The sequence below is a fragment of the Sminthopsis crassicaudata genome, chromosome 4 (assembly GCF_048593235.1).
Source record: "Sminthopsis crassicaudata isolate SCR6 chromosome 4, ASM4859323v1, whole genome shotgun sequence".
Lineage (NCBI taxonomy): Eukaryota > Metazoa > Chordata > Mammalia > Dasyuromorphia > Dasyuridae > Sminthopsis > Sminthopsis crassicaudata.
The window spans coordinates 436,547,648-436,562,165 of NC_133620.1; the positions used below are offsets into that span (position 1 = coordinate 436,547,648).

Sequence of the window (14,518 nt, forward strand, 5' to 3'; positions counted from 1 at the left end):
GTTAAGGTGACAAATGTGAAAAGAGGGGAAAAACCATATACATATATTTGTGTATTTGACCTAAAGTTACTGTTAAGATATTAGATATGAAAAGAGAAGTTTATATATATGACCTAAATTCACTGGTATGGTGTCAAGTGTGGAAAAAGGTGTGTATATAATCTAAAGCCATTGTGTCATATGTGAACAGAGGAGGGAAATATACACATACATATACATAAAGTTAGTGCTGAGATATCAAATGTTAAAAGATGTGTGTGTGTGTGAATACGTGTGACTTGCCCAAAGTCAGTGTCGAGTGTGAAATATACATGACACATGACATGACCTAAATTTCACTGTTAAGGTGTCAAATGTGAAAAAAAGAAATATATGTATAGTGAACACGTGTGAATATATGTGAATATATGACCTCAAGTCAGTGTCAAATATGAAGAGAAATGTGTGTGTGTGTGTATGGATGTATATATAGATGTGTATTCCCATACACACATGTATATGACCTAAAGTCACTGTTAAGGTGTCATGTGAACAAATAATTTTATATATTATATGTGTATGTGTGTGTGTGCGTGCGCATGCATATTTGTGTATATGTGACCTAAATGGAATAGAGCACTTATTAAAGAATGTTCTGCATATTAAGACTTGAAGAGGAAGTACCTAGTCAAGAATATTTGTGGGTGTCTGTTAGAACCTCTTTCTTTGGTTGGTCTTGGTTATGGCCACACATGTTTGAGATTTTATTCTGTACCTCAACTTTTAACTTTCACCCAGAGACATGAAAAAGGAGTCTTTCATAATTTATGTATTAATATTGGGCCCCGATTTTTTTTTTTTTCACATCTAGGAAAATATTGTTTTATAATGTAAGTCAGTTAAAAAAAGGTCAGTACTTTAGATTCACTAATATAAATGTTATTTAATAAAAATGCAGATCTATATTTTGCTTGCTTTGCTCTCCCCGCTATTTTTAGCTTTTGATGTTGATTTAACTTCTCTTTAAAATAGGAGGTAGACTCAAATTATTTTTTATTCCACCATTTTGTAACTTATTTAACTTTAATTGTGTCATTTAAGAGTAAGTTAACTAAATCTATTGAGACTAAGCCAAACACAGCTTGTTACCATAAAATGGGAAATCAAATTATTTTAATCCTTTTTGATAATATTTACACTGTTAATCCAAAATGTGTTTGTGGAGTAGTTTTTTTTCCACAATAAGAGTTTCCAAACTTATTTAATTGGACTATCATCTTTTCATGCTTTCACTGTTTCCTAAGAGGATATATTGAACTTTAAAAAAAATGGAACCATCAAAGGTTTAAATTGTATTTTTGAGATACTGTAGTTATTGTCAAAGCTATAAATTTATTTTCAGATACCGGATTTAAATTTTACATAAACTGCTTAAAAGTGATAAGCTGAACATGTGATGAATACTTAATTTTTCAGAGTTTTATCCATATGGTTCTCTGAATTCAAAGATAAGAGGAATTTTAGAGATTCTCTACTGAAGATACCTGAGCAGGAATCCCCTTTTCCTTATCTAGCATCTACTTCTGTGCACCAAGACACTTTTCAATAACTCTGATTGTTAGGAAACCTTTATGTCTTCCAAAAGTAATCATTCTGAGACTTAGACTCATTGTTCCCAGTTTGGATTTCTGTGACTATGATAGCCCCTCACAAAGTTCAGGATCCCCCCTTTTCCCCCCTCCCCCTTCATTATTCTGGGCAAACTTTTCCAGGTTTCTAATGCCCACATAGCATGATTATTATTCCCCTAATCAGCAAGTGACTTTCCTCTGGATCAGCCTCTTCCTCAGTTTGTCATGTTCAAACTGAACAGGATATTTTCAATTTAATTTAACCAGAACTAGAATATAAAGCTGACCTTTCATCGTTCTCCTTTTGAATACTGTACTTGTATGAACCTAAGATCCCATTAGTTTTTGTTTTTTTGTTTTTTTGTTGTTTTTTTTTTGGCTGTCAAATCTGTTGACTTGAATGAGCTGTTTACTGATGTTCAGTTCATTCAGAGCTTCCAGTCTTTCAGACATTGGAGATTTTCTGAGACAGCTGACGGCCCAGTGGATGGAGTGCTGAACCTGGTTATGGCATGACCCGAGTTCCAATTTTGCCTCAGTCATTTACCAGTTTTGTGATTCTGGGCAAATCCTTGTAAGCTTAGTCTGCCTTGATTTTGTCTATTTTACAATGAGGAATAATAATTCCCAGGGCTATTGTGAGAATCAAGTGAGATGATATTTATAAAATTTCTTACCTCAGTGCCTGGCACCTATATATATGTAGTATACACATTTAGAAATTAAATACAATTTCCTTTCCTTCCTCTTCTAGCCATGCCTTCCGTATTTTGGACTTTGGTATTTGATTTTTAAAAGATTTACATTTGTCCTTGGAGATGAATCCAGTTAAGTACTTGAAAAAAACACAGTATTAATAATAAGATTTTATTTTTTAATTCACTCAGTACTTGTTCAACTCTAAACTCAGTTTAAGTGTATAGGATTTCTGTAACTTTAATATCTCGGAGGTTATTAATCTTTCTATTGGATTTCTTTAATTTGCCAGTTGGGCTTAATAAATAATTTTTTAAAAGGCTGGTATAATAATTAACAAACATGTAGGAAGTTACATAGATTTATCTCTTTTGAATCAATTGGAGGGGAGTTAAGTACAATACTGCAGGTACAATACCTATGTTGTAGCTTAGAAAACTGAAACTCAGGGAAGTTAGGTGATTTTCCCGTTCTGATGGTGAATCTCTAAGGGATGATTAGAATCTAGATTATAAAACAATACATTTTCCTGGATGCGAGAAAAATTAGAATCTAACCCCAAGTATATTACTCTTTGCACTATGGAAAGATGCCAGTGATATCACAGTATTTGGTACAAAAGTATTGATACTGTTTAAGATACTTTTCTCTTCAACACTATTTGTAGAAGTAGTTTTAACAATTTAAAAGACATTTATTCTATAAAATTTACACTGTGATCTGACCATTACCACTATGATTTTGGTCAAGTCACTTATCCTTTCAGATTTCTTATCTTTAAAATGGATGATTGATTGGATAATTAGACTGCAAAATCTGCAGGGCTTTTTGAAGTCCAGATTCTTATTTATGTGATTCCAGTCTGAAGTGACAGCATGTGATGATGATGATACTAGTATCACAGGAACCTGCCATAAACCAGACACTTTCTATCATGTTTTCTGTGTTAACTTAAAATAAGTGGTTATTATGCAGCCTAGATCAAAATATTTAGACAGAGTGTCATAGTTAAGCTAAAAGTAGAAAGCTTGGTTTAAAATAGAAATATGTACATTTTAATCTCATTTTTTTGAGCAAGAATAAGTTCGCAAAAATTCCTTATATTCAGCAGTTCTTTTAACTTTTTCCAAGATTGTTTTATTGGTTTATTTAGTCAGAATTTTGTTATATTATTTAATTTATTCGCCACCTTGCTTCCTTTTTTCTCTTTGAGGGAAAAGCAAGAATATATGTTCTTCTTACTTGAGCTTCTTGCAGGGTGTATTATTTGGGTGCCTAGGATACACAGCTGTTTAAATATATATTCTCAGCTTGTAAGGAGAGAGCAAAATGAAGAAGGCAATACATTTATGAAATTGTTTCCATGGCTGATATGGATGATAACAGTGTTTACAAAAATGCTTTCCTCATAATGACTAACCTCAGAGACAGGTAGTAACTCCATTTATAGATGAGATTTAGGCTCTGAGAGGTTGTCAGTTGCTCATTATTACAGTCCATATTAAAGTGCTGGAAGAGACCTTAGAGGTTATCTAGTCCAGTCCTTTGTTTTTATAAATGAGGAAACTGAAACTCAGAGAAAATACTTGTTCAAGGACTTAGGCATTTAGTAGCACCTGCTAGTATATGACTCTCAGGGCTGTTTCCAGGTCTCATGCTCTTTCACTCTCCTGTGGATTGTAGAGAACATGAGTGTCTGAAGGGGCATTTTCACCCAGGTCTCCAGAATTAAAGGCCAGTATGAAGTATAGTTTAAAACAGATTAAATGTATTGTTATTTTTCTTCTCAATAGTATTTTATTCATTTCTGGAAGATTTTGTGTCCCAAATCTTCCCTTCCCCACACGCGCTATCCCCTCCTTCCCCAATAATTGCAAATAATCCAATGCAGGTTAAGCACAGTACTTGTAACATATTTCTCTCTCTCTCTCTCTCTCTCTCTCTCTCTCTCTCTCTCTCTCTCTCTCTCTCTCTCTCTCTCTATATATATATATATATATATATATATATATAGCTTCCAGTGATCTCTCTGATATGAGGAGATTGCTTTGTAAGCCCTAAAATACAGTGCAAAATGTGAGTTACATGCTAGATATTTGCTGCATATTTTTCTTATTTCATTTTTCATAGTAACAATTGAAAGATTTATTCTGTTTCAGTGGAATTTTACAAAAATGAGTGAAATCTGAATACAGAAGTAATTAACTGAAGTTACTGTTTGTGCCTTTTAGCCACTTAATATTTTTAGAAAGAGACTTGAGAGGGATGTTGGACTTGATGTTATTCTTTTCAGAAGAAATATAGAAATTAGCTTATGTATCTGAAATTGATTAACTTTAACTTAACTATTAACTTTAAAATTTGAGTTCTTATTTCTTATCTTCCTTATTCCCTGACATTCACTTAGATTTTCTCTGTTCACCTGTTCTATTTTTCTAATGTCATTGTAAGTATTCTACTAGCCTTTTCTTTTGTGTTTCTGACTTTTGCATGTATTTATATCTGAATGCACATTTTTGTATGTTATATCTAATATCTGAAAACAGTTGTATTGATAAAACTTCTTAGTGAGTAATGTTTTGATAATAATTTCCAAATACAAGTTAAAATATGTAAATTAAATATGTCAAATATGCATCAGTAATTTAAACATAGAAAGATTCCATTTTTATGGAAAAGGTTAGGATAATACCAGAAAAACTGATTGATGCTTTCTTTTTTCTCCTAGACATTGCAAGTTTATTGTAAAAAGATCCATATAAGTGATGAGAATTAAATCATTGTTTCCCTGTCTCATTTTCCCCTTTCCCCCTTTTATTTAACAGAGCAAAGAACTTTGCAAATGTCTAATAAATATTTGTTGTCTGATGAGGTTTTCATCCATGATTGATTAATTGGAATACATACAAACTTCCTTAGAAAAATGCAGTGTACTTTGCTTTTTATAATAGTGTTCCTAAAAAGTTTAGTGAATATTAGACCCTTTTAAATATTTACTGGAATATACTTTTTAAAATTGAGTATTTCTATAAATAATGTAATCACATATTATTTAAAAAATAAATCATATTTCATTCCATGTAATCAGGTTTACTCTGAGCATATATACAACAAATTCTGTAGCCAACATTCAATTCTTCTTTAGCTGTGATTTTTTTTTTTTTTTTTGCTAAAAAGATATGTAAAAATTTATTTTGTCTTAAAAAAATAAAGTCCAAATCCTAATGTGAATAGCATATTTTGGTCCAGTTAAAGTAAGTATGTTGCCAAGTGACAATATGAATAATATGCTTAAATATAGGCCATTGATAAATGAGCTACACCCCTTCGTGAAATTTTTTGAAAGGAAAAAAAATGCATATAAATATACACAGAATGATGATGATGTTAAAATGTATATATTTACCATTCTGAATCAAAATCTCCGTGATACATGCCTCAAGCCATGTAGTCCAAAGTATGCCTCTCTGCAGGAATCCCCAATAAGTAAGTGGTCAGTTAGCTTTTCCTTAAAGACTCTGGTGGATGCTGCTGGCACTTGGGACAGCACTTAGCTTTGAAAACCTTTTCTCTTTATTTTAAATCTGTCCTTTTGTGACTTTAAACTCCTATATTCTGTTTTCTGATCTGGCCAGAACATGTGTAATCCTTCTTTCATGTGACATCCTATCAGATACTTGAAGATTACTGTCATGCCCCTTTAGGTTGAACATTTTCAGTTATTTTAGCTAATTCATATATGCTGTGATCTCAAGGAACTTCATTCTGCCCATTGGAGTGGCTGGAGGGCCAGACTTGGACATCAAGAAAACTTGGATTCAAAAACTGCTTCTGACACTCATTGACTGAGGGATCTGGTTCAGTTAGCCTTTCTCAACTTGTTTTTAATTATCTGCAAAATGGATCTGATAATATCTACCTAGGCTGTGATGGTCTAATGAAATGATGTATGAAGCATTTTGCCAACAAATGTGCTGGATAGAAGATGCTTAATCAGGACAGAGCCATGATGTTGGGTGAAATAGAAAAATTTAAAAATTCAAGTAATCTGTTTTGCTTAATATATATTTTTAAAATTCCTTCCTTGGGGAAGGATGACACAAACAGATCTGATATCAATATCATTTTTTTTCCCCTGAGACAATTGGCATTAAGTGACTTGCCCAAGGTCACATAGCTAGGAAGTGTTAAGAATCTGAGACTGGATTTGAACTCCGGCCCTCCTGACTTTCAGGCTGGTGCTGTGCCATTTAGCTGCCCCTAAAAACTATTTAAAAAAATTTTTTTAAAGTGGGGCAGCTAGGCCTGTCTGATGATAAGGCAAGATGAGTCTTACCAGCTGTGTGACCCTGAGTGAGTCACTTAACCCTGTTTTCCTGAGTTTTTTCATCTGTCAAATGAGCTAAAGAAGGAAATAGTAAAGCCCTCCAGTATCTTTGTGAAGATTTAAATTAGACACTACTGCAATGACTGAATAACAAATTAAGTGGAGGGATAGTTGAATGAGGCAATACCAGAAAGTGCACAGATTGTAGAAGTCTTGAAGGCTTGACTAAAGCATGGATTTTAATTATCAGTTGGGATTTCATAATTTTAATTTTTATTCATAATTAAAATTTATAATTTTAATTCATAATCAGCAGAAGAACAATAGAAACAGATATTTCCTTAAGGAAGATTAGTCTCATTGTATATGAAGGATGGCTATTGTAGTAGAGCAAGTAGAGAGTTATGTGACCTTTAATTAGGGTGGAGACATTCAAGAAACAAACATTGGCAAAATAGAATCAATAAAACTTGATGGCTGATTAGAAGTGGCTATGAGGGAGAAGGCTGAGTTTGGGATTCAACACATTGTTTTGATGAGAAGACATAAAAATTGCCACATTTGTTGATAAAAAGTTTCTGAGCTATATTATAGTGGAATTGCAATGTTAAGAGTATTAACCTTAGTTTGAGGCCCTCCTAGAATTTAGGTGATGGTGTGGTATAAGAGAAAGAAAAGTAATTTTTTCTGTTTTAGGTGAAATTTCAAAACAAGCCTGGATTTATCTTTGATATCTTCCCTTCTTTTCTTCCCCTTCTTGTTACTTCCTAATGATAGTTTTCTAAAGATCTCTGTGCCTGCATATATTTCTATTGCAGCATACCTGCTTTGGGGGAAAGAAGAGAATAGGACAGGATTCAAAATGACCTATATGCCAAAGTTATTGCTTTTCATCTTCAAAAAAATAAAAATTCCCATTTTTCTCAATGTGAGGTGGGTCATACAAAAAGTTTTTTTTTTTTTTTTTTTTTTAAATGAGGGAACTGAGGCTTAAATATGTTAAGCACTTTGCTCATGAATGATATTAAATGTGAGAAGCAAAATTTGGACTAGAGTCTTCTCATGATTCACATTTCTTGAAGAGGATGCTGTCAGTCATAAACACCACATGTGTAATAGATAAAATTTCTGAAAGAATGAAACATTTTAGGTAATCTGGACAAAGATAATTTTGGGTGTAGTGCAACACAGAGCAGGTCAACCTTGCTTGAGAGTTCATAAATTCTTAAGATGTTTTCTCCTATGACTTAGGAGTATGATGTATCTAGAGTAGTCTACATATGGTAAATTCTCAACAATTAAGAAGTTAGGGCCAGATGGTAATTCTTTTTTTCCATATCTGTACATAAATTCTCTACGGACAAGGCTCTACAAGGATTTTGGGAGTATTGGGTAAAAATGGGGGTAGCTTTCTTAGGGACATTAAAAAGAAAGGTCTTGTATTATTTGGGAGTTTGTCCTAGAAAGTATCATTCTCCCGTCTTCTTTTTGCTGTGCTATCCCCTCTCTCTGTCTTGCATTAGGCTTAGACTTGCCACTTCAGTTCCTACTTTGGGGCCTTGGGTCAGATTATTGAGAGTTTTTTTTAAGGTAAATTGAGACAACAGTCTGTATATGGTCAGTTTATTAGGTGATCTAGCAATGACCAATAAGTTGGGATAGTGGCCCTTCTCAATGATCAAGGTTCCCAAAGGAGAATTCCTGAGGCAATTGGGATTAAGTGACTTGCCTAGGGTCACACAGCTAAAAAGTGTGAAGTGTCTGAGACTGGATTTGAACTTGGGTCCTCCTGACTTCTGGGTTGATATTCTCTTGACTGCGCCATTTAGCTGCCCCTAAAAACTATTAAAAAAATTTTTTTTAAAGTGGGGCATCTAGGCCTGTCTGATGATAAGGTAAGATGAGTCTTACCAGCTATTTTGGGGAGTATAGCGTTGAGTAGGTAGGTAAAACAGTATTATTGGCTATAGCATAGATAGTATCATGAAAGTGGGGACTACATGATTGGTTACATGGAGGAAAACTGGCTGGCACCCAGTTGGGGCTATTAACTATACCTTTCTCACAATTAAGGAATGCTAATAGTTTTTGGGATCTATCTGCCTCTTATCATTTTTATTAAGGGATCAAAACCGATCCATTTACTGTCTCCTTAGAAGAGATTAAAAACTCCCCTTATTGCATGAAAATAGGCAAGGACAGGTGACATATCTTTTGGGGATGGTATCAAATTAATTTGTAACTAATTCAGAGGGAAAGTTAAATTCCTGAGTGAACTCAAGGGCATAGAAAGGTGGCTTTAGAGCAGATGCAGACTTAGTTATAAAGTTAATACAGTATAAAATCAGTTAAGTTATAGAGTGAAAAATACTGTAGGAGTTCAGAGAGGGGTGAGATCAATGAGGGTGGAACTAGTTGAAGATAGTCCTTGTAAGGAAGCAGTAGGTCTTGAAGTTGTTAGACCTTGAAGGAAACTAGGATCTGGATAAATGGAGGGAAGGAGAAAGGAATTTGGGGGAGAATGAAAATAGCACCAATGGACTCTAAGAAATGAATAGAGCATTTCAGGTAAAGTGGTTTTAAAATATTTAAATATTTTCTTAAACATGCAGCTTTTATAGGAAGTAACCTGATTATTGGTCCCTGACTCTCCCCTTTCCAATCCATATTTCAGAGCTTACAAATTACTTTAATATAATAATTAAGGAAGAGTAGGAGAAGGTTGACTTGGCCTAGTTGGAGGATTTGTATCAGAAATTAGTGTAAGATGATATTAGATAGGTAAGGTGGAGGTCTTATTATCTTGAGAATTGGATGAGGGTTTAGTTTCCACAGTTACAAAACTTAAATTAGAGAAATGAAAACCTAAAGGTTGGGCTGATGTGGAACAAGGAAACAAAACTTAAGGGGGGAGGGAAGCCAAATTAGAATAAGCAACAGGATATGAGATTTAGCTGGGGGTGGGGGGACTCACTCTTGTCAGGGAAATTATGTGGTCTGAATAGGCTGTAACATCTGTAGTTCCAAGCCAGTGGGGGAAACTGGGATTTTACAACAGGGAATAAAAGACTGTGTTTTGCCCTTCAAAGGCAGGCCTATTAGCTTTGCAAGAACCTGCTACCTGCTTTGCAAGAATGTAAATAAAATCTTTTCCTGGTTTCATCAGCAGGTGTGTAGAATTCTTGGTAAGATGCTTGTCACTTACATTATGAAAAGTCTGTTCATATAGATAGTAAGGATTGATAGATTTTTTTTTCCCCTAAATTTTTAGGGATTACCATTTTATTTTTCTAAAAACATGTAAAGATATTTTTCAACATTGATTTTTGCAAGGCTGTATTCCATATTTTTCTCCTTTCTCTTCCCTCCCCCTTTCCCAAGACAGCAAGCACTCTAATATAAGTTAAATGTGTGCAGTTCTTTTAAATATATTTTCATATTCATCATGTTATGCAAGAAAAATCAGACCAAAGGGGGGAAAACCCACGAGAAAGGAAAAAAAATACAAAAACAACAAAAAAAAGGTAAAATTACTATGCTTTGATCCACATTCAGTTGCCATAGTTTTTTCTGGGTGTGGATGGCATTTTCCATCCCAAGTCAGTTGAAATTGCTTTGAATTCATTATTGAGAAGAGCCAAGTTTATCTGTTGATCATCTCGTGATTAAAGATAATGTGAAGTTAGATCTAGCTGAGTCTCTTCACTTTTTATATTAATGGTTCTCCTACAATTTGAATTGATATCTCTCTGTCAAATGTTTGAGTTTTCCCCTACAATTCTGTAACGTGCTCTCCTGGAAGTTACAATTACTAGTCTGTCCTAGACCCACCAGAGTACTTTTGACCACTGTCCTTTGCAGTGTGAACTCTACCCGGCTCGCCTCCTCTGAGGCCTTCAAAGGTCTCTGGCCACAATCTCTTGAATCTATAGATTAATAACCGGTAGCGCACTCAAGAACAGCCACGTGTAATCTTAAAAGCCTTTATTATACCTACTCACATAATGCCCTGACTGATGCCCTGACTTGTTGGTTCCCGAGTGAACACCTGGTCAGAAGACTCAAGTGTTCACTACCAAAACCCTTACCTCTTTTGGCTACCCATCTTGGCTTGGCCACTCAGGCTGGGAAGCCAGGATGAAGAACGCCAGGTTAAAAAGACCGCCTGCTGCCTGCAGTGGGCTTACATAGGGCCTGTGAGGTCACACACACAGCCAATCAGCGAGAGAGTCACCCATTACGAAGCTATCTCAATATGGCCAGGATCCCGCCCAAGGGCAGTCCTAATATCCACAGAAATTACTTCTGGGTCTCAATGATGCACTGTGGTGCAGCCCATTTAAAGGCTCCTTACACAATTCTTTTAAAAATAAATAATAGGCTGAAATTTTATACTATAAATTAAGGGGAATGCTGATAAAAAGTAAAGAGGGTATGCTGATAATTTTTATTTTTCTTCCAGCACTGACTTGTGATTTTCATTGATGAAGAAACCCCCAATATCAGGGCATACTGGCAACTTTTAATTTTAGGGATTGAAGTATGAGAAATGAATAGACTGGCTCAGGGTCACATAACTAGATCTTCTGGAGGCTCCTGGAGGATAGTTCTCATGAGATCAGAGAATAATAGTATCGTGGAATTTCAGTTGAAGGAATTTTTCAGCCAACTAGGCCAACCTACTCATTTTACAGACGAGGAAACTGAAATTAAAAGAAATGACCTGGCCAGCCAAGGTCATAAAGCAACAGAGGAACAATGTGAACTCAGATCCTCTGACTCCAAAGGAAAGGTTCTTTCCAAAATTCTGTGCTGCCCTCTATCCAGTACTCTGGGCTCACATTCATATACCTTAATTGAAAGCCTTGCTTTAATGGTAAATGAAATTAATTTAGCTTCACCTCTTTTTTTTTTTTTTTTTTAATTCATAACATAAAATACCTTGTTGAGGTCAGTTGGTATACATTAATAAAAATCTAGGATTTTTTTTTTCTTTGCACATTTCATGAACATTTTGTCAGACACTAAATTTCCTTTTTTTTTTTTTTTTTTTTTTTTAAATTATAGCTTTTTATTGACAGCACATATGCATGGGTAATTTTTCAACATTGACCCTTTCTTCCCTCCATTCCCTTCCCTAGATGGTAGGCAGTTTCATATATGTTAAAGTATATCTTAAATACAATATATGAGTACATATATTTTTATAGTTCTCTTGTTGCTAAAGAAAAATTGGATTTAGAAAGGTAAAAATAACCTGGGAAGAAAAAGCAAAACTGCAGGGAGTCCACACTTGTTTCCCAGTGTTCTTTCGCTGGGTATAGCTGGTTCTGTTCATCACTGATCAATTGGAACTTAATTAGATCCTCTCATTATTGAAGATATCCACTTCCATCAGAATTGATCCTCATGTTGTATTGTTGTTGAAGGGTATAATGATCTCCTGGTTCTGCTCATCTCACTCAGCATCAGTTCATGTAAGTTTCTCCAAGCCTCTCTGTATTCCTCCTGCTGGTCATTTCTTACAGAACAATAACATTCCATAACATTCATATATCATAACTTATTTAGCTGTTCTTCCACTAATGGGCATCCATTCAGTTTTCAGTTTCTGGCCACTTCGAAAAGAGCTGCCACAAACATTCTTGCACATACAGGTCCCTTTTCCTTCTTTAGTATTTCCTTGGGATATAAGCCCAGTAGCAGCACTACTGGGTCAAAGGTATGCACAGTTTGAGAACTTTTTGAGCATAGTTCCAAATTGCTCTCCAGAATGGTTGGATCCGTTCACAACTCCACCAACGGTGCATCAGCAGATACTCAATTTTCAAAAGCATGTTTTTATTACCTTTTTTAAAAATTAGTAAGGTAAGGATTATTAGGAAATAATTAGAAATTGTTATTTATTATTATTTATATAATTATATATAATTAGAAATTATTCAACTATCTTAATTTTGTACTTTTTTATTTCTTTAAAAAGAAGTATAATAATTAGAACGAATATCTTTCTAGAGTATTAGCACTAGAGAACTTGCAGAGAAGGTGGTTTCCATAACAAGATCACTAAAGTGGGATTTCACTCAACACTGCTAACCATGTCTTGTATGAATTACTCTCAGTGTGGGAAAAATTTAATCATCTTTTCCAAGATTTTGGTTATTCTGAACTCTAGGGGGCTCTCTAATACTTTTCCCTAACTGAAGTAAAAGAACCCCAATTCATTTATATAGGCTTAATACTACAGACAATACAATTGTTTTCTCTACTTCCTCCTCTGTATTGGCATAATTTGACTATACTGTAGTAATTTTTGATATATCACTGCAATATTTTATCCTTCAGGCTTTTGGAGTGACTGAAAATAGAAAATCTATTAGCTATGTTTATAAGCCTGCAGCCCTTTTGGGGAAAGATTATTTGTTTCCTTATTTTAGGAAAAGTATTGGTTTTAGAGTCAGAAGATCTCTATGAAAATCCTTCTCCATTATTTAGTAATTTTATGACCCTGAACAAATTCCTTAACATCTAGGAATCAGTTTCTTCATTTGTAAAATGCTGATAATGATACTTGTATTACTTTCCATGCAGGGTCTTTGGAAGAAAGATATTTTTAAAATCTTAAGCACACACAAATGAGCAATTGTCATTCATAGAGACATTTTTTAGAGTAAAATGGAATTTGTACTTTTATATTAATATATAGTTTAAAGGCCTTTTCTTGAGTCCTGAAATTAAGTTAAAAAAAGTGACTTAAAGTTGATTTTAAAAATCTCACACTTATGTCATCACCCATGGTTCAACAGTTTGCTGGATGTCTTATTGTCATTTCAAATGCAATCTATTCATAATAAAATTTATCTCCCTTTTCACCTTCCCTTAATCTGTACTCCCCCCAGACTTCTCTACTAGTGTTAGTGGTGATATTCTCTTGTTTTGGAAGATAATGAAATCATCCTTTATTTTGCCCTGATCTTGCCTTTACTCATTCTCTCCACTATGCTTCCTCCTTATTAATTAATTAGGCTCTTTGTTTTCAGTCTTGGCCTTCCCCAATTCACCCTCCACACATTTTCAGAGCAATTTTCTAATGCATAGGACTGCTTCTGTCACTCATACATTCAAAAATGTGTTTCCTGGGATAAAATACAATAAAACTCTTACCTAGGTTTTAAGATTTCTTTCTAATTTTTAAATTCTTTCTCTTTATTCACTCCACTATCTTCTTCAGCTTAGTTTCAGTGTCATTCCCTTTCAAACAAAACCTTATTTTTGATTGTCTCCAAATCCACAGTTGTTAAGTGTTTTTGCTTTTTGAAATTATTTTATGTTTACTTATGTGCATACCTGTAAAATCCTTTCAGTTAAATATAAGCTCTTCAAGGTCAAAGACTGTTTTTGTGCCTTTGTGTTCCCACCTCCTATTACAGTGACTTGGAAAACAAGTGCTTAATAAAGATTTGTTGTATGAGTTTGTGAGCTTAAACTCATTCTGCTGGGAACTTTTACATTAGGAAATTAAAGATGAGACTTAAAGGCTTTGCCTCAATTCTTGGCCACTTAAAAATAGTTTTTGCAGATGCTATGTCCATCGGACAAATTTAATTCATTTGACAAATATTTATTCCTAGATCCAGTTTGAATGAGCTACTTTTTATTCTTTGACAAAGATGATTGAACACTTCCCCTGTTGTCACATATTTCAAAGTCTTTTGTTAAGAATTTAAGTGCTTTTTTGCAGGGAGCATGTTGGAATGCTGAGATGAAAAGAGGTAGGAGGAATTAGAAAGTAAGTGATGGGAGTTAGCAAGACAAGAAACATACTGTAGTTTAGTTTTAGCTCTTCCTAACCAACTGCAAATAATTCAATAGTTTTCTTTTTTAA

At 34.2% G+C, this 14,518-nt stretch overlaps 1 protein-coding gene across 1 annotated transcript in view; it reads left to right on the plus strand.

The window, feature by feature from the left end:
• Positions 1-14,518, plus strand: part of MAN1A2 (mannosidase alpha class 1A member 2) — a 200,317-nt gene that overhangs the window by 1,544 nt on the left and 184,255 nt on the right. The gene's annotated exons all lie outside the window — the stretch shown is intronic.